Raw genomic sequence first — 19859 nt, forward strand, 5'->3', positions numbered from 1 at the left:
ATGGCTACAAAAGGAGCTCTTGTTTTATTAAGCATGGTGCTATTGGTCATGTCACAGCTTGCAGTGAAACAAGGTTGCTGCGGTCAGCTTGTGGGGCTCACATAAAGACAGCTGTCCCAGCAGGCCTGCAACAGCCCCTGTGGTTTTGTTGTGGCCCTGGAAACTTAGGAAATAAGGTATGAAAGGGTGCATGGCTGAGGAGAAACACTGGAAATCTTGAAATATGTATCACATAAGTCAAAAATTCTTCATCAAATTTGCCTAGGATTAGAAACGTCCCAGATCATTGGAGAGGATATACTGTCTCTCTTGGCTAATGGTGTAAACTCCATAGCAGGTCAGGTTTGACGTGTCCTGTAGCACTGCAGATGGATGGGACATTTGGCTCAGAAAAGCCTTGGCTTGCACAGTCATAGAGGCATGGCACCCACAAAGAGCCCAGGATACCCAAACTATCACTGCTGCCTCATTTATTCTCTCCGAATGCCTTCCTTCAGCCCTGCTCCCAGGAGCTCCCATGGTGTTGGATGCGCTCATTATCTATATCGTTTCTTTTACATAAGGCTCTTTAATCATCAGCAGACAGTTTGTGCTCTCGGAAGAGAACATATCAGCCTCAGGAAACGTGCCCAGGAAGCTGAGGGAGAGCACGGGCCCTTGTAGGGTGTTTCTTTTCATTTTCTGGCTGTCCCCATCAGGGACAGCAATGCCATAGACTCCAGGAGGTAAAGCAGAAAGCTCCGAGAGATTTTGTGCATCTCATCTGGTTTCTCTCCTTGCAGCCCTTCCCGGTTCCAGTGCTAAGGTAATTTTCATGCAAGAGGGTCCGGGTGAAGGAACAGCTGTTGCTCCCGTGTCCTCTCTGTTATCATCCCACTACCAGTGATGCTTCGTAATCGTTCCATTGTACCGCTATGTTTCCTATAAAGCCGAACAATGAATAATGGATGCAAAAACTAAGTGGCGTTGCAGGTTCATTAGTATGCATATTGTTAGAAATTCATTTCAGTCAGTGTTGTGAAGCCACTCTCCTCTCTTTTGTATTTTGAGGTGTTGCTGCTTCAGGCTCTGCTAATGTTCATTTCGTATTCATTCATTTGTGCCTGTAGTTTTACCTGGATTGTGGGCTATTGTTCTTATTTGCAAAGCCTGGGTTTAATTTCCTGTGGGAAGCTTTTCTTTTGTCTCCAGGGCTCATTCTCCTATTATCGTCTGCCTCGAGAGTACTAAAGCACTGTCCTGCTGGTAAAATATAATTTGTTTTGTAGGGTTCTAATGAAATTTTTTACCACTTCTGTCCTCAAAAATATAAAGATCAAGATTTTCCCACCTTTCCGTTCCAGCTGTCAGTACTGAGCGCCTCACACCTCTTCATTCTTTTCCTGCTCCTGAACACTGGGTATTTCATGAGCTCCCCAGACACTATCCTGCAAATAACTGTGTCCTTCCCCCCACCCATCCTCTACCAGAGGCTTTGCTGGCAATGCTGGGTGCCTGGAGAGAATTCTAACCAGCCATGCGGATAGCATGCTGTGTAAAAGTGTTTTCTTAAAAAGTTGAGTAGATACTGCTTTCCGCTCCGTTTCAGGCCTCCAGCCCCTCTTACTACATCTTGCAGTTGATCCCTTTATTTATATGGCATACATATTTTATATTTTCCTCATTAGGCTGTTCGGTAACAACCCATTATCTTTCAACAAACTCATAGTACCAAAAGCATTCATATTATTGCCCTTATTTTTATTTCTCTTTCATGATGTACTTCCTCACACATTCAGACTTGTACTTCCTAACAACAGCATATCATTAGGTCTTGCCTTCAGCTATTGTTAACGAGGAACTGACAGAATGCAGTAGGCGAATCCCAAGCTTTTTTTTTTTCCCCTCACTGTCCTATCTGTATCTGGCTGATGGTCATATAGAGCTATCTGTTCAAGTACAAAACAAACTTCGTTAACACTGGAAAAGCAATAATAGTGAATTGTAGCTGTGCTCTCCCAAAACACACTGTACAAAAGAACGGTCGCCTCCAGCAGCCACCGTAAAATGGAATTTGCAGTGATAATATTCAGTGTATGCACAGTGCATATGAAGTAATACAGTAGCAACTGATAGCGGTTTCTCTGCACGTGAAGAGACTCTTTTACTGAAACTGTTTCTCCTCTTTGAAGGTGTATGTAAAGCCTTCTCAACATTACAAGCAGTACTGTTTGCTCAGGATAAAGTATTCAGACCAGGTTGCCGAAGATAGGTGTTGAAATGCAAGTAAATGTGTTGTCTTACATTTGGAATCAAGAACCAGTAGCCGCATTTTGAAAGTGCTGGTGTCAGTTTGTTGTCGCCTCCATTATCATTACCTTTGTTCCCCTGTAGAAAAGCCCAGCTCTCAGTTCTTTGGTCATACGAAGCCGAAGATGAAAACAGATCTACTAGCACTAGTAAGGGTGACAAGACCAAGTGAGATAGGGCTTCACAAAGCTAGTCTGTCACTGGGAAGCTTGCAATCTCGGCTTCATCTAGGGTGCCCCTTCTGCTGGTGGTGACAGCAGGTTGAGTGCGCTGGAGATAATACAGCTCTGTGATAAGAGAGCAGAACTGTACATCCCTTAGCAGAGTGTGAGCGCTCATAGATAACTCGGAATGAGCATATCTAGAAGATGCAAGAGTGTGACATCAAGACATACTACATGAGGAAACAGGGATCAATCATAAGCAGCTCATTTTCATTTTTATTATGGCAAGTTGCTGGCTAATGGTAAATTGAACAGATGCTTATCTCTGAAGTTTGAAAAATGAAAAATTTCTATCTTGCAAAAATATGAAGAGCATGCAGTTCCACTACAGCAATTTTAATGACCACAGGAACAAGCATCCTCATAAGCATCATGGCCTCATACATCATGTGTGCATAGATATATGTATGGATACATACAAATTTACTTAAGAAAACTCACACATCTACACTGTAATTTTACTCCTATATAAATATTTACATACATATCTCTCTATAAGCTTGTTAGTCTCCCTACATGTATGCACAAACACAAATATACGTACATACATATGACATGTACATATGCACATACATATGTATTTATCATAGTTGTTTTTTGTATGGTTGGTTGATTGCTTTTTAAACAGATTTGCTCTTAGATATAAAAAATATCCTCTCAGCCATGTTTCTGTTGAAAATGGACATCTCCAGGGAAACTTGTTGTTAGCTTGCTTCCTTAAACTTTTCTAAAGAGAATTTTAGCATACATCTCAATTGGAACTTGACTGCGTGCAGAAGGAGACAATTAGCTCAGATATAAACTATGTTGCCTCTACTTAAAATCAGAGCTAGGTTAGTCTATTTGCCTTACCACCATCCAGGCATCCCACAGCCTCAGCAGAGGCAAAATTGAGTAACTAAGAAACAAATTTCTCCCAAAAGAAAAAATAATTCTCTCTATAATCACAATTGAGGCAGAATAATAGACAACAGAAACTCAGCTTTCAGGTGTACAGCTCCAGATTGCAAAGCTGGAAATGAGCATGGCAATGTGTTCCCTTTTCTTTCTTTTCTCTCTTGATAAGTTGGTCTTTGTTCTTGTGGTCTACTTGATTCTAGGGATTTTATTTTTTATTTGTTCCAGGGAAACATTTAATTTTTCTTTTTAATACAAGCCCTGGCACTGAGGACCTGCTGCAATTAAAGCACTAGTATTTGGCTCCTGTGAGGTCTATTCTATTATGAAGTCTTATCCATTGATTGTAGACTAATGAACCCATCAATTCATCACAGCACTTCTATTACCCTACTGCTGTTGTGGGATATTGTATTGCTGAGCATGGGTAAGAGGACTGACTCTCTTGCTGCTGCCCTAACCATAGCTAAGGATGTAAAAATAGTAAAGTAATCAGAATTTCAATGCAGTTCAACTTTGTGGCCCTTCTGTGGCCTGTTGGTTTCTCCTATAGCAAGGTTTTCTCATTTAAAGCAAATCAATTTCAGCAGTACTTGCTGTTTAAAAGCAGTGGGTCTTGAGTAAGACCAAGGAGAGGAAGAGACTTGATATTTTCCTGGGAAACAGTGGGGGACAGACAAATGGCCATGTTTTTTTTCACACATAGAAACTGTCTGGAATGAGGCATCAGCGAAGTCTAGATAAAGGCAAATTAAGGTAAATATAGAAACAGCAAGAAATAGTTTTGGCAACAGTGTTTTTCTTCCCCTGCATCAGATTCTGGTAGTGTGGGTTTTTCATAGCCAAGTCTCAGATTATTTACGGCAGATTTATTGTCATTCCATAGATTTTATTTATCTATTTATTTATTTGTTTTGGAAGATTGTCCAGTGTTGTACTGATTCAGCACAAAAAAATGCACAACAGGAGTTGGGAAGAAAACAAAACCCAGGAACAGCCTTTAAGGTATCACTTTAAGCTGCCAAGATTCAAATGTAATAAGGTAAAATAAAAATAATTTTTGGCAGTCTTCATATCTTTCTAGGGAATCTGGTGTTGAATTTGGAGCGTCAGGACTAATAATGGATCATACTGAAAGATAAAGGAAACCAGGCTGTTATTTGTAATTGTGTCACGGAAATCACATTGTCTATATAAGATGTATGTAAAGAGTAGGTCTGAAAATACAAACAAGAGTAATGGATCTGTCTGAAAAAACCAAGATGTCTAACACATAGCTAACAGAGAGCAGTGAATACAATCTTTTCAAATTGCATTCTTTGCTGAAAACCATTAAAAATTCCCAGCATGAGTGAGTCAACCGAAACAAAAAAATAGTTTGAATTTAAGCAACACAAGTTCATGGGGAAAAAAAAAAAGTTTGTAAATTCCAAATATCAAAGACTCCTTCTATCCAACACAAGCATCATTTGAATTTAACCACCAATTCATTCAGTTCTTGTTTTTTAAGCTGTTACAAAACAAATATTACCCTGATTACCCAAATGTCTTGGTTCTAGATCTAGCCTATGTATTTAAAGTGCATAATCTGTTGGCACAGTGCAGACATGGGGTTTAGGCAGCATGGGCATTTCAATAGCGCATCCAATACCTGCATGTGTCCTGCCATAGGTTGTTCTTGGATGTGGGAGATGGAGCATCTAGAGCAGTCATAAACAATGAAAACAATGTGAACGATTAGCTAGTAAGTACTGGAGCTGCAAGTCTAATTAATTAATGTTTGTAAAATGTTCCAAGATTCCCCAGACAGAACATGTTTCAGAAGTGAGAAATATTACAAGTGATCTTCACTGAAGTATTAACGATTCAGAAGACAGGAAAGCAGCCTTGTTATAAAAGGGCTCATAACGGGTTTCTCCTGCACCAGTTTGCTAACAGGTGCAATCAGCAGCAAAGCAAGTGCAAGGCTCCGCTCCCAGCTCTGGTGCCTCAGTGCAGAACAGGGGAGGGATGTGCACAGTACAGGGCCCACATCATGCTGCTGCTGCTAATACGGATCAGAACTTTGTTACTTGAAGCAGTGTCAGGATCTTCAGGTGGAAACACACCCACAGGACCTATGAGCATACCGATGTGGAAACACCAGGTTATTTCTCCAGATTGCTCTCCTTGGAGTGACATGCAACAAAGAGACAGCTTGGCACAGCAGAGTGCTGGGTGGCTGCAACACACCCTCTGTACTCTTGTCTAGCAGAGCACCTGTGATCACGCATTGTGGCATACTGCATGTCGTGTTTCATTATTTCATTATTGTGGTTGCCCCTGTTATGAATGAATAGACACACCCAGCTTCTTCCTGAGATCTTCTGATTAGATACTCTCCTGCAAATTACTCCTTTAATGAAGGTTTGTGGGAAAGTCTGCAGTCATCCTCAAACAACACTCATTCATACTGAATGGGGGCTGTGAGGTCTTTACAGCTGTGCTTCATCCTCTTTGCCTATGTCTACAGTAGCTGGATTTTTCCAGCAAGACCCCAGCAGCCTTCAGAGAGATCAATGAGGCTGAGCAGCTGCAGAACATAAGGTCAACTCACAAACTCCTTTCTCCCTCAGCATGAGACAGTGGGGTGTAGGTGATTTATAAACTGGAGTTGGAGGTGATTGCAGTCTTCAGGGCTAATTACACAATTTCATTATCCTGTCACATTCTCCACATTTGTCACAGACCTAGCAAAATAAACCAAAAAAAGAAAGAAAATAATAATAATAATAATAATAAACAAAAACAAAACAAAACAAAAGAACAAGAGAACCAATATACTGTCACGAAAGATGGGAATTAAAATTTTGGATTAAGAACTGCAGGCTGCAAAGGTATGGGCAATGTCTGTAAAACATGAGCAGCAGGGAACAGGAGAGAAATACTCTTCCTTGTTTCATATATGAAGCTCATGGGAAAGCTTGCTTTGTGTTCACACAGCAGATCAGCCTTGCTCCTGGAGACACCATCTAGCTCCACATCTCCATAAGCTACACCTCCTTCTACCAGCCCAGACATTTACCTCTCTCTGTTTAGGGAATGTAACCATAGAGCGGCTTCTAACCTCACCCTACCGCCTTCCCTTCTTCAACTTTGGTAGAGCTACCGCTACCTTAAAAAAAGACAAGGCACATCGACCAGTCTCTACCTATTCCCAGGAACAAGTGTGTCTCCACCCGAAAACAGTGTGATTTCGATTTATTTTCTCCCTGTGTTTGTGCCCAAGAGTGTCCCTGCCGTCCTCATGAGGCATTGCTCTTCTGCTATGCTCCTGAGAGCGCTTAAATCCATCATCACCACCACAGTGAGACAGACTGCCCCTGGACTGATCTCATCAGCTCCCACACAGTGTTCCCTTTCCATGTTCAGTGCAGACAGCTTGGAAGCAGAGAGCAGCTTTCAGGCTCTGCAGCCAGTTTTTGGGGTGGAGCAGCCGATGAGATCACTGATGAGCTGCACTGGCCCCAGTGTTCCCGCTCAGAGGGAACAGCTGAGGCACTTTAACCTCTGTGCACGTTTCGAGCCAGACGAGCGCTCAGCCACTTTGGAAACCACGCGTAATTAAACTAATTGTTCTCTTCAAAAATAGTAAATGCTGTAACATCTAGAGAAGTAATTAGAATTGCCACACCACTGCTATTAAGAAGAAATACCACATCCCTTATATAGTCATTAATCTGATAATTACTTCTTTTAATAGAAATCAAATATTTGGAAGTTTTTGATCTCCTTAGGCACGAAGAGACCAGAATCAGGGCTACAAGCCCCAGGAGGTTCTTTTTTTGTGGGGTTTTTGGAAATCACAGGTCTTTTAGAGGGGCGAAGCTCCCCTTCCCCTCCCTGCTTAAAAATCTCCTCTATTCATAGATCAGTGACATACATAACCACATGTACCTTTACATACATATCTATAGCTATACATAGGCACATGAGTGTGTAACCAGGGCTTTCAGAGGAGCCGCTAAGCTCCTGTTGCATTCTCTGCATACTCTTAGCTTCTTCCCCATGATGGACAGGCAACGGTGGGTCTGCAAATCCCCTGCTTCAACCTCCCAGTTAGTTCCTCCAGATAGGCATTAAAAACACTCTGGGCCTATGATGCTTTGAGGATACTTAGTTTGTATTATATCTCAAATAGCAGCCAACCTGTCCTTCTCAAAGGACCAAAATAATTATGCAATACCCTGAAACTTGGAAGAACTGCACAAGAAAATGAGGAAGGGAATAAATATGCTCAAAATAGAGGTGGGTGGAGTGTTAATAAGTAGTTAACTTTCTCCAGATGAAATCAGCAAACGCAGGTGTGCTTTAATTTTGAAATGTTATACCCAGGTGACTGATTATATTGGTCTTGGAAAGCTCTCAGGTGAATAGGTTTACATAAAATGAAACTAATGAGTGGTGTTTAAGAAAAAGACTTAAAGATTAACTCATGGTTTTGTTGCCTGAGGTGTACCGTGCTGGTGAATGCACACAGAAGAGAGAGAATGTGTGCTGAATTTTGACAAAAAGATTTCCTTAGCATAACCTTGTTGTCTACACAGTACTTGTGTCTTCTCAGCCAAAAAAACAGACTTTGTGTACTGCAATTTTGGAGGCAGTGCTAAGCTTTCTTTTTACGAATGAAAAGAGGCTGAAAAAGAAGACTGAACTTTCTTGCTCCTTTAGAAATAGAAGCTTAAGGTAGTATCAGGAGATACCTTCCTGGAGCAGACGCTCTGTATTTAAAAAAAAAAAATTGCCAGTTCTTCTTTGCTTTTGCGTTGTACTACCACACACTTTAAAAGCTAACTATGGGAAGCTTTTCTGAAGCTGTTCACCTTTACGTAAATGTTATGCGTTTATAGGATGTAACAGAGCTTCAGTTTATGAGCTTTCTGATTTTTGTGTAGAAACTTTCAGAAGAGAGATTTCTGCTTCAGAAAATACTGCCTCTGGGCTTGATTTGTTTTGTCTTGTTTTCTCCTTCTATGGTCATTCTCTTACAGCTTTGTTGTACTGAGGCTTCCACAGTGCCTAAAAATGCAGCTCCACACTCTGCAATGCTAAAATGTTCCACAGAAAAATTATTAAAACAAAAAAAATCTCCAAGATCTGCAGTACCTCTTCTGTTCTACACAGCCAAGACTTCGCGTTGAGAACTCACTCTGCAAATGTAAACTTAAATTTCTATCTGCACCCAAAGTTTCTGTGGCAGAAAAAGCTTGATTCTGATCCTTGAAAATTGAAAGCTTTTATTAGTGTTTTCCACAGTTTTTTTATGACTGTGTAAAACTGAATCCACCCCTATGGCTGTAGCCCTCTATTGGATCCAGAAGTGGTGGAGAGGGTGAGGTATGCGTAGGGATGGGCCTGGGGGAGTAGGTCAATGTTGTTTGTCAGTACAGAGCTGGATGCAGCTGCAGTTTAAGAAAAAACTGAAAAACAGAAAAGTCTCAGTGGTTTATACAAGACTTCCACCCAAGGTGCGGGAATTCTCATCAGACAGTCTGGGTTTTCTGTTATTTGTAACATCATTTATTTATTTATTTATTGAACCATGTATTCCCAGCTTTCAGTTGCCGATTTTGACACGACCTAATATTCTGGCTGATGTTGTTTACTAGGGAAAATCAGCTCAATAATTCAAATCTAGCCAAAGTAATTAGCACCTACAAACTGTTTCTCTGGAGTCTCCTTAAGTAAAGCCTATGTGAAATGGATTCATCATCTTCATCCAGCCCTTAAACTCTGGTATAACTGAAACCAGTCTAATCTGGAAAATATTGCAGACAAGAATATAGTATTGATTACCCTGGAGGAAAGGGCAGAAAAGAGTAATTGACATTACCAGTAGAAGAAGACAAAAGCTTCAAGAACATGTCTTGGTTAGCTGAAAGGGGAAGACTGTTTCCTATGCTGGGCTGGGAAAGACCAACCTGCAAGGCAAACCCATGTGACAAAAGAACAGGTCAGCATCTACTGCTGTTGTAAAGTTAGGAGGGAAATAAGAGAGAGGCTAATAAATACTACAGCAGCAGAGCAGACATACAGAAATGGAAAAACCCTAAGTAGTTTTGAGACAGTGTTGGATCTATTCCTGAATGAGAATTAAGTGTCTCATGTGCAAGCTCTATTCCCAGTGGAGGTATGATTAGTTGGAAGATACTCTTGTCCTTAAATTAAAAATAGTCACAAATGAGTACTTCTAATTTGCTATAAAATAGATAAAACCCAGATCCTAGTGTTTTTCCTGTGGGAAATGGATATCCTTGCAGCCAGTGCTCTTTTCCACTCTAATAGAGACTGAATACTGAGGAAGCATTAGGGGAATGGACGACAGAAAATAATCAATGTCATATGAACTTTCAGAATAACACTTCCCAGTGCCACCATCGCAAACAGAGTGCTGGGTAAGAGGATCTTTGCTCTGACCCTCTGACGCTTCTTCCTCGCTTTCATGTTCTTAATTGTTTTCTCTCCCATAAAAAATAAATCCTCAGTGTTAGTTTTGCAACCATGTTTGTAGAAAAGTATCAGGAAGACTGATGTCAGATTCTCTGAGTTGGATGCATCGTGCCCTGCAGATTTTCCAAACTGCAGCTGAAGAACCTAGGTGAGGAAATACCATGAGGACAGCAAAACCCTAAAAGGCAGTGGCATATAAGCAATGAAGACAGTGGGAAACATGAGCTAAATAACAGGTAGACACATTTATGTGGAAGGTCAGAGTTTATTGATAACGAGGCCTCTGCAGGCTAAGAAATGCAAGCATGTTTTCAACATGGTTATTCAAGGAAGAAGGAATATTCTAGGGATGTCTGGAGGCCCTTACCATTCTATTTTTTACAACTCAATGATTTCTATGACTGTGGTTTGAAGGAGTAGCTGATGTCAGGCAAGTCAGACTGCAGGGGAGGAAAGGATTTGGATACCAATCATACTATTCCCAAGAATAGAAAGCAAAGCACAATCACGCTCAGACTCTGAGATCTGCGGCTGCTGAGGTGTCTGTGTAGATGAGGGCAAACAGATTAAATTAGGTTTGACTGGAACAAAGAGAAACGGCACAAGTGGTAGAAAGGGAAAGAAATGTCAAGGATAGAAATGTTGATAGAGTGCTCTTAAGCATCACCACTGTCTCTGGACAAAGTCACAGGGTGATTTGTAACAGCAAACAACAATATGCAGCTTGGAGCACTCTGAGTCCAGTGGGCACAGTAACTTATCCAGCTATTCTTCTGACCCATAATCACTGAGTCAGTGAATGTGGTAGACAGGAACAACAGAGTGATGCCGCAGTCACTGCTGTGTCCCAGTTCAGGAAGAAACATGTTTGCAAAGGGTGCAGTCCAGTCACGAACTCAGAAGCATGTTTGCACCCGTGCTCATCTATTCATCATCAATAGCATGTTGCAAACAATCATGAGAATGCCAGTTTCTTGCCAAGGCACAGAGAGTTCTCACGTCCGTCACTTGAGAGAGGCACAGCAATAGCAGTACTGCATTCCAGCTGTGTGTTCCATATAGCTTAGTGTTTATGAGCTTCACGTCACAGAAATATTTGTTGTGGCCCCATTTGTCAAGGTACAGCTAAGGCAGCAGCAGTGTGCCAGCCCCTGGGATAGCACAAGTGGGCTTTGCATTCCACCAACTGGTGACAAACAGAGCTTTGTCCTTCCATCACAATGTGACACCTACAGACAAGCACAGGCACTGAAAAGGGTTAATTGGCACCCATGAGAAAGACACTGGAGAAGCAATGGTACAATCCACGATGCAGAGTTGCCATCAAAATGCATTCGTGCAGTTAATAGGAAAGCTTACAACCAGATCCTCCTGCTGTGCTTTTTGTTACTCATTGGTGGCACAGCAACACTTTGCCACTCAGGGAAGGAAAAAAAAAAAAAAAAAAAAAGCCCAAGGTTTTACTGCTGGGAGATGTGCAAAACACAGAGTAGAAAGGATGGCTCCTGTCCACAAATACTCAGCATCTAACTGCATGGTGAGGTGTCACCATCCATACACAGCCATTTGCTGAGCAATCCATCTGTCATCACAATATGACCATTGGGTTTGCAGCACCCAAGTGCCTGCAGTGTTAAAGGCAATATCCGTGCGGCCTCTCCCAGGCACTGCTCTTGCTATGTCTCTGTGGCCCCAACTTACTGAGTTTGTCGTATACTAATGCTTTCATACCACTTTGTGTGTTAAAGTTGATACTTGGTTGAAGCAGCCACTACAAATGTCTTGTGGAACAAACCCTATGAGTGGTTTGTCTGTTTTCAGCTGCCAAAGACTAACAAGATGGGGTGAAAGTCTCAGTTTGGGTTGGAAGAGTTGAGCAGTAAGTGTCAAAATGACAACCTTATTACAAGTTGCATCTCTCAGTCCAACCTCTCATTTCCTTCCCCCAAATCTCCATTTAATTCACTGATTTCCCTCATCATCCAGAGGATGTCATGTTTCTTCCCCTTTCTCTTTGGCACCTAGCTCTTAGTAGGACAGCAGAGCTAAAGGGCTCGTGTAGGAAGTGCCAAAGGCAAATCCCAAGGCAGGAAGCAGGAGTGCAGGTGGTGGTTTAAGATGTCAGCTGAGGAGCCAGCCCCAACAGGAGGAGCCAGGAGCCCTATCTGTGATCCTGGCTTCAGGGACAGACAGGGAGCCTGATAACAAGTACTCCAGGGCTCTGTTCTGAGTCATGAGATGTTAAGGACTCTAGCTGGGGAAGAAGAAGGACTGAAAGGATCATGGCATGGCATCAAAGACCTCATTAGGGCAGAGCATGATGGCTGCACAGCTTAGCTCACTTTGTTGCTCTGATTCTCTCCAGCATGACTGGTTGCAGACCTGGAGCATCACAGGTGAGACAGCAATAGCTCAAGGAGAGAAGCAAGAGAGCTGGGCAGGGAGGTGCCTTTCTGTGTAGGAAGGCAGGAAATGCAGGAAAAACATGAGAGCAAGTTTTCACGGAAGGCAGAGGCACAAGCACTCTGCAGAGGAAAGGATGCCTGCAAAGCATGTATGCAAATACATTGCAGGAGTTAAGGAACAGGGAAGAGGAAGGCACATCCAGCAGCTGGTGCAGGAAAATCCACCAGAGGTACTTCCCCACCCATCTGCAGGCCAGAACAACTTTGGCAGGGTGTGTATTTTTTTTTCCTGCCCCGGACAGATTTCTAATCATGCCACTCACACTGTACAAAAGCAGCACTAGTATTTTAATTAGAACTGAATGCACTCTACACTGCTGTGGCAGAAAATCCAGGCTCAGTGGCGGAAGGAAATGCACAGGGTTCGTGTGGAGGGCTACAATCCTCTGTCCATTCAGGTCAGGAATAGCTCCTGCCACCTTTACTAGTGCTGAGTAATGCTTTCCTGCAAAAATGGTCCCATTGCAGCCAGCAATTCTAAGGTGCAATATTCATCCCAAGCACCGCACAAATTGGCCAACAAGAATGATATTCTTTGTTAATACAAATGCAAAAAAGCTCCTCTGAAGTGAGCAGTACTATATCCCTATGGCTTTATATAATGAAGCCAGACTGCTGTTCAAAAACACGAACTTGCCCCAGAGCTCTTTCGGCTATTCATTCCTACAATATGGATCTGGACACTTCCTAGACAGTGTAGCCCAGAGGCAATGTTTGGGCCATGTACGCTGCATTTGAAGAAGATGTGATACAGCCAAATTGAACATATCCAAATCTCTGCAATAAAATTTTTCCATCTCATCTTTTTCTCATGCTGAAAGCTATGCAATTATCCTTTTTAATAGTTCCCCATACTTTCAGTGAAAATAACCATCAAAAAAAGAATTAAAAAAGCAGGAGAACTGCTTTGGAAAACACCTTAATTGATATTCAGAAGTCAATTTTCATAGTTCATTATTAAAGTTGGTATGAAGAAATTATCTCCTGTGGTCGGTCAGGGGGATTGGTACATCTTCACGTAATTTTTCACTTTTCAAAAGACAGAGGTTTGAGCTTGGATTCAGTGTAGCACTCCAGATAATTGTTGCATCGGGTAGCTATTCCAGCCAATAAGCATGCAGAAATTGTAATTAATATTTTATAATTAAAGTACAACCTGAGAAGGAATAATAATAATTAGTGGGGAAAGCACATAATAAGATAAGGAACAACAATATAGCCAAGAGATTTCTGTTAGGCAGATGAAGCAAATTACCCTGGAGCTTTGTTAAAGCAAAATCAGTTTCTTGCTTTTTGGGAGTGGTTTTGTTTTTTTTTCATTTGAAGTACACTTCAGCCTCCGATAACCACTAAAGGGATGATGTGTTTGTTTGAAGGAGAGTTAATAGTCTCATTCACATTGCTTTTTTTCCCAGATGTCCCAGACAGGAGCTGTTCATCCTCATTGCTAAGTGTTGGGCAAATACGAAACAGCAGAGAACATCTGCCCCTTCAGGCTTCCCATACAATCCCATTGCTCAAAACACAAAGCAGCCTGCAAGTGCTAATAAGAATTTTTCAACTTCTATGTCAATAGGTTTCACCTTTCCCTCAGACAGAGCTAGTGATCATGGAGGATCTGTGCAGCATGGGCTGCGTAGATGGTGCAAAAGTGCATGGCCTGGCACTGGGGAGTTCAGGGATCTCAGTCCAGCGTATCTCTGGGCAGATACAATCAGGACTTGGACACTTTGGGTCTTCCTGAGTTCATCTTACACATTTGGGATTCTTGCAAACCTGTTTCGGTGAAGATCTCCATGAACAATCAGAAAAAATGTAAGCATATCAACCTGTTTCCACCATCAGCTTCACCATTCCTCTGCCATGCAATAATGGGACAAATATTCCTTACTTCCATCCCCCATCTGCTAGAGTCTTTCATACTACAGGATGGGTCCAGGGGGAGATATAAAAATGCTTACCCTGGCAGCTATAGGAAAAAGTCACATTCACTCTGGAGAGTTCCTGCAATATGTGCTGGTGTCATAGAATCATAGAATAATTTGGGTTGGAAGAGACCTTTAAAATAACCCAGTTCCAACCCCCCTGCTAAAGGCAAGGACACCTCTCTCTAGACCAGGTTGCTCAAATCCCCATCCAGCCTGGCCTTGAATGCCCCCAGGGAGGAGGCATCTACAACCTCACTGGGCAACCTGTTCCAGTGTCTACCACCCTCATAGCAAAGAATTTCCTCCTAGTATCTAGTCTAAATCTACCCTCTTCCAGTTTAAAGCCATTTCCCCTCATCCTGTAGCCACACACCCTTACAAAAAGTCCCTCCCCAGCTTTCCTGTAGTCTCACTTCAGGAGCCGGAAGACCACTATAACATCCCGCTGGAGTCTTCTCTTCTCCAGGCTGAAGAGCCCTAGTTATCTCAGCCTGTCCTCGTAGGGGAGGTTCTCCAGCTCTCTGATCATCTTCATGGCCCTCCTCTAGACCTGCTCCAACAGCTTGAATTCATTTCTTTGTGTCATTTCTTCATGTTTACTTCCTGATACATAGTGCAGCAAAAGGAAATATGATTGAAGAGGTCTCTCGAGAATGCTTCTCATAAATGGCCTCCCTTTGTTTTTCTGTTCTTTCTTTCTTAATTAATCTAATCCGTGCAGGCTGGCAACAAAGACATTAAAAAACTAGCAAAGAATGTAATATAAGATAAAGCTTTTATTAAAGCATTTTTTAAAAAGTGTTTCTTAGTTCTGATTATCTGGAGGCTGTTTTTCTTCCCCTTTCCTTTTCTTTGTACCTTGTAGCCCTCCTTAGGAAGCCTTTCCTTAGAGATTTCTTCCCATCACTTGAGGGCAAGGTCCAGATAGATTTTGTCTTTTGATTGAAGAAATTGTATGCTTCTCTGATGTTCAGATTTCTGCGCTAACCAGCTGTCCGATGCAAATCTAATCCACTTCACCAATGACTTTTTTTAATTCATCACAATTTGCCTTTCTGAAATAATAGTAATGCATTTAGAAAGGTGCTTGGAGAATTTTGTAACCTGCCCACTTACAAAGTCTGATTAGACATAATTAAATCAAGAACAACGTTACAGGCTAGCATAACAATAATATTACTTCTGTCTGGGACCAGTGTACATCTGTAAGTCGTATGCAGTCTAAGGCTGAGCTGAAGTTGTACTCACCCTGTTACTACTAAAATATCTGACAGCATTTCTAACAGTACAGAAATCCCTGTTCATTTCTAAGTGTAAGCACCCACCAGGCACCCATAGCACAATCCTACTAAAAATTCTTCACCTGTCCTTCTCTAAACTAAAGTTGACTTACACCATTTTTTCCATATTTTTTCTTCAAAATCTGCAGTTGCATTTCTTGCATTAGTACTGTGTTCCCTCATGGCATTTTTCTTCATTTCTATCGTTCCTCAGTACTGCATACTTTACAAGGTATATCTTACAATTTGTATTACAAGTGAAACACATTTCTCTCTCAATCTTAACGCTACCTGATTTTGTATCTTATACTTTCAGATTTTTTCTGTTAGATTCTGGAGCAGTTCTTTGGTATTCTGCCTACCAGCACGGTCTTCTAGATTAATTTAGGCTACAGAGTCCCTGTTTCTTTCCACAAGTTGCTTTCAGGCACATATACCTGCTTCTTCAATGCGCTGCATTTCACAGGTTCTCTCTACTATGTTCCTCCTGATTTCTGCCCACGGGACACACTGATCTTAGTTTTCAACATAACTAGGCACATGAGTAGCTAGTTTTCGTATATGATATCCATATAGGCATGTGTAGATGATGAGGCTGGGATTTCACAGCCACGTTCACCATCAGTTTCCTGTATATGCTATCGTCTTGCAAGCTGCTGTTATAGCCAGTGGTCATTAAGTCAGAGTAACCAGCAGAGCCTAGGGAATGTCTAATGGAACACAAGGTGTTTTCCATAAGCTTTCATTTATTTGTTTACTTATTTTCTCAATACTGGAATCAGTGATTGGAGGTTTATGTTAATAGGCAATAAATTAAATTGATTGGAATTCCCTCACTCTAAACTATTATTTTTGCCCACAACAGCTGGATACCTTTAAATCTTTGTGAATTCAGACTAAGTGAAGTAGTTTTGATGATTAAGAAGCTTTGCCTCGTTCATCTTCTTCTTCTTCTTTTTTAATTTATTCTACAAGTAATACTAAAAAGGCTCTTACCCAAACTTTCATTATTAAAAATATAGAAAAATCCCAACAGCATGAAAGTGACTGTTTCTAAAGGAAGTCAACTGCCTGTAGTGGAGCCGAAGGGACACACTGCACACAAACTGTGTTACACAAGGGAAATAACTAACTTCTCCAGCTTTTAAGGGAAGGCTACAGTTAGCTTTTGCCAAGCTCACAGCACTGCTCACCCACCAATAAATCAGTTAGAGAAAAGGTTTGCATGACCCATCTGTATTTTAAGAGTGGACATGTATGTCCGGGTGACTTTCTATGTCGGTGAGGCAGGGAGAAAGCAGAGTAGTTTTTTGTCACATCAGATGGAAGATGTCTGTGTGACATCCACCACCACAATCACACCGGTTCGCATAGCAATGCCACTCAACAAAAGGGTCTGTCCCATGATTCCCAATGTCAGCTGAAGCCTCTGCTGCATTCCCATCCCTTTGATCCTCCTGGACCGGTCACCACACTCCCCTTAGCAGCCACAGTCAGCCACTTCCATCAGCTGTGAAGACACAAACAATACAAAACACATGGACTGTGTACCAACTTCCCTGTGTGCAAAGAAGCACTTGAGATACTTCAAATATTCTGCAGAAATCTAAAAATAATGACTTAATATGAAAGGGTTTATTAACAATGTCTTTGTGCCCAAGCTGAACTTTATCATGAAAGTTTTGCTGATGTATGCTAATTTATATGCATCCCCATCTGCCTTCATTCAATTCCTGCTTTAAATAAATACAATCATCTAATTAGAGAGAAGAAATAATGCTGGGTGACCACTGTGCACTGAAAATAATAAGTAATTTGTGACTTAATGAAAGAATTCCAAAAATACCAGTGACTGAAATAAACAAATCTAAACCATTAAGAATATTTGGAAATAATGAAAGATTTTTTCAGATGTAAGTTATGTACTGAAGGATTGATGAGAAAGCTGACCTTATCTGATAATTCATTTGCAGTGAATAATTTCACTGCCTCTACTAACTGAACATTTCTATGCAGTCAACAAGTTTCATTAGAGAGAAAAAAATGTGAAGACATGGAAATACATGTTTATCCTCATATCAGCTAAAGAAAAATGCTAAAATCCTAATATATCCTTGAAATAAGGAAAAGAATATTCAAAGAAGTCACATGTGAGTAGATGTCAGAAAGAGGGGAAGCACAGCTGTGACTGATGGGGTCTTCAAAATACAGGAGGCTCAGCCAAAAGTCAGCATTATGTTTCTGATGCCAGGAAAGGCACTAGATCTATTTTGTAAACACTGACACTAGCACACTACAAACTGTATGAAGAGAAACTGAGCTTTTCTTGAGATAGCGAGGGTTATACCTTTAAAACACCCAGATACCCAGTTCCCACTGAACACCCCTGAGGTCACCAGAAGAAGTAATCGGCACTAGGATCAAGTCCCTAGAGCCAAATTTTAATCTGATTACAAATGAATTTTGAGAGGCTGGGTAATAAACTCCCCAGAGCCAAATTTTAATCCTATTACAATTGAATTTTGAGAGACTGGGTTCCTAATTCCCTTTAAAAAATGGCCCTAAAGCTTTAATCCTGTTCTCAACTACAACATTTTAAACTGACTTCAGAGTAGCTATTTTGGATTTAAATTAGTGCAAGTGAGATTAACATCGGAGCCAGAGACAGTTCACACTCTGTGCAGGTCTGAATGGCAGAAAGGCAGGGGCTGAGGCACAAGTGTAACTATGAGGGAAGGTAAGTGGCTGGGATTTTTCATGGATTTTTATCCTATATATCTTAATTTAGAAGGTATTTTGAATGTATGCTCCATCACTCTTGTTCATAAACATAAATAAAACATTAGTAACCAACCAGAGCATATAATTTAATTTTCCATTCTGCTTAAAAAAAAAAAAAAAAAAAAAAAAAAAAAAAGCAAGCTTTAATTACTTGATATCATGATCTAATCTAAGTTTCTTTCAGTTATCTACAGAAATTAGTGACTGGCACTTTAAAAGGAGAGGAATTCTGCTGAAAGAATTAAGGAAAGATGAACGTGACAGTTTGTGTAGAAGCCATAGGACAAAGAAATTTTAGGAATGCGAAGAATTATATAGCATACTGAGGGCTCAGGTGGGAATTAATCAAGTTACCAAAGGTCTGTAAGATGCTATTGAATGTATCTTCACAGTTCACGGAGGGATCAATTATTTCTATATACTCTGTGCTAGGTGTTCCTCTCTTCTGCTCTTCAAAACCTCCACCACGGCAAGTATTCCAGAGGTGCTTCTTTTCCACAGTACATTTCCACTTGCCTATGGCATTTATCAAGACAACTCCTTGGAGATTTTCTAACTGCACAATGAGGTTCACTGAGATGTTTAGTTAGCAGTATACTTAATACCATAGGTCCACTTTTGGGCCTGCTCTGAAAGCTGGATGCTCACAAGCCCATGGGGCTGGATGGATTGCACCCTAGAGTGCTGAGGGAATTGGCAGATGTGGTTGCCAAGCCACTCTCCATCGTCGTTCAGCAGTCCTGGCTAACTGGGGATGTCACAGCGGACTGGAGACTGGCAAATGTGACACACATCTTCAAAAAGGGCCAGAAAGTTGATCCTGGTAGCTACAGACCTATCAGTCTCACCTCGATGCTGGGGAAGGTTATGGAATGGATAATCTTGGGAGCCATAATGGAGCAATTAAATGTCAACCAGGGGATCAGGTCCAGTCAGCATGGGTTTACGAACAGTAGATCCTATCTGACAAACCTGATTTCATTCTTTGACAAGGTGACCCACTCAGTGGATGAAGGTAAGGCTGTCGATGTGGTCTACCTGGACTTCAATAAGGCCTTTGACACTGTGCCCCACAACATTCTTGTGGAGAAGCTGGCTGCTAACGGTTTGGATGGGTGTACGCTCTGCTGGATGAAACACTGGCAGAATGGCCAGGCCCAAAGAGTTGTGGTCAATGGAGTTAATCTATTTGGCAGTCAGTCACGAGTGGTGTCCCCCAGGCCTCAGTACTGGGGCCGCTTTTATTTAACAACTTTATTAACGATCTTGATGAGAGGATCGTGTGCACCCTCAGTAAGTTGGCTGCAGAAGGTGCATGCCTCCAGGAGTTCTTCAGTGGCATGTCTGTCTGCTCAGGGAGGGGATTTCAGGAATCCCAGGACATTTCAAAGAAATCTCTACCGAAGTCTAGCAGAATGCAGTGAATCTTGCTGGGCATCTTTGTTCCATGCACTATGTTGGCTACTTTCTTTCTAGAACTGTGGCTGTCCCTTTCATTTGAAGCTG

General features: G+C 41.5%; 1 long non-coding RNA gene across 2 annotated transcripts in view; it reads left to right on the plus strand.

Annotated features, from left to right (window-relative positions):
• Positions 1-19859, plus strand: part of LOC100857993 — a 46956-nt gene that overhangs the window by 11149 nt on the left and 15948 nt on the right. Inside the window, exon 5 of one of the 2 annotated variants that reach the window (XR_006938930.1) lies at positions 783-1096. The exons of the other annotated variant lie outside the window; for it this stretch is intronic. This is a non-coding gene — a long non-coding RNA (uncharacterized LOC100857993). Of the gene's footprint in view, positions 1-782; positions 1097-19859 lie in introns of those variants that run through there. 2 annotated transcript variants of the gene reach the window in all.

This window comes from Gallus gallus, chromosome 3, assembly GCF_016699485.2.
Source record: "Gallus gallus isolate bGalGal1 chromosome 3, bGalGal1.mat.broiler.GRCg7b, whole genome shotgun sequence".
NCBI lineage: Eukaryota > Metazoa > Chordata > Aves > Galliformes > Phasianidae > Gallus > Gallus gallus.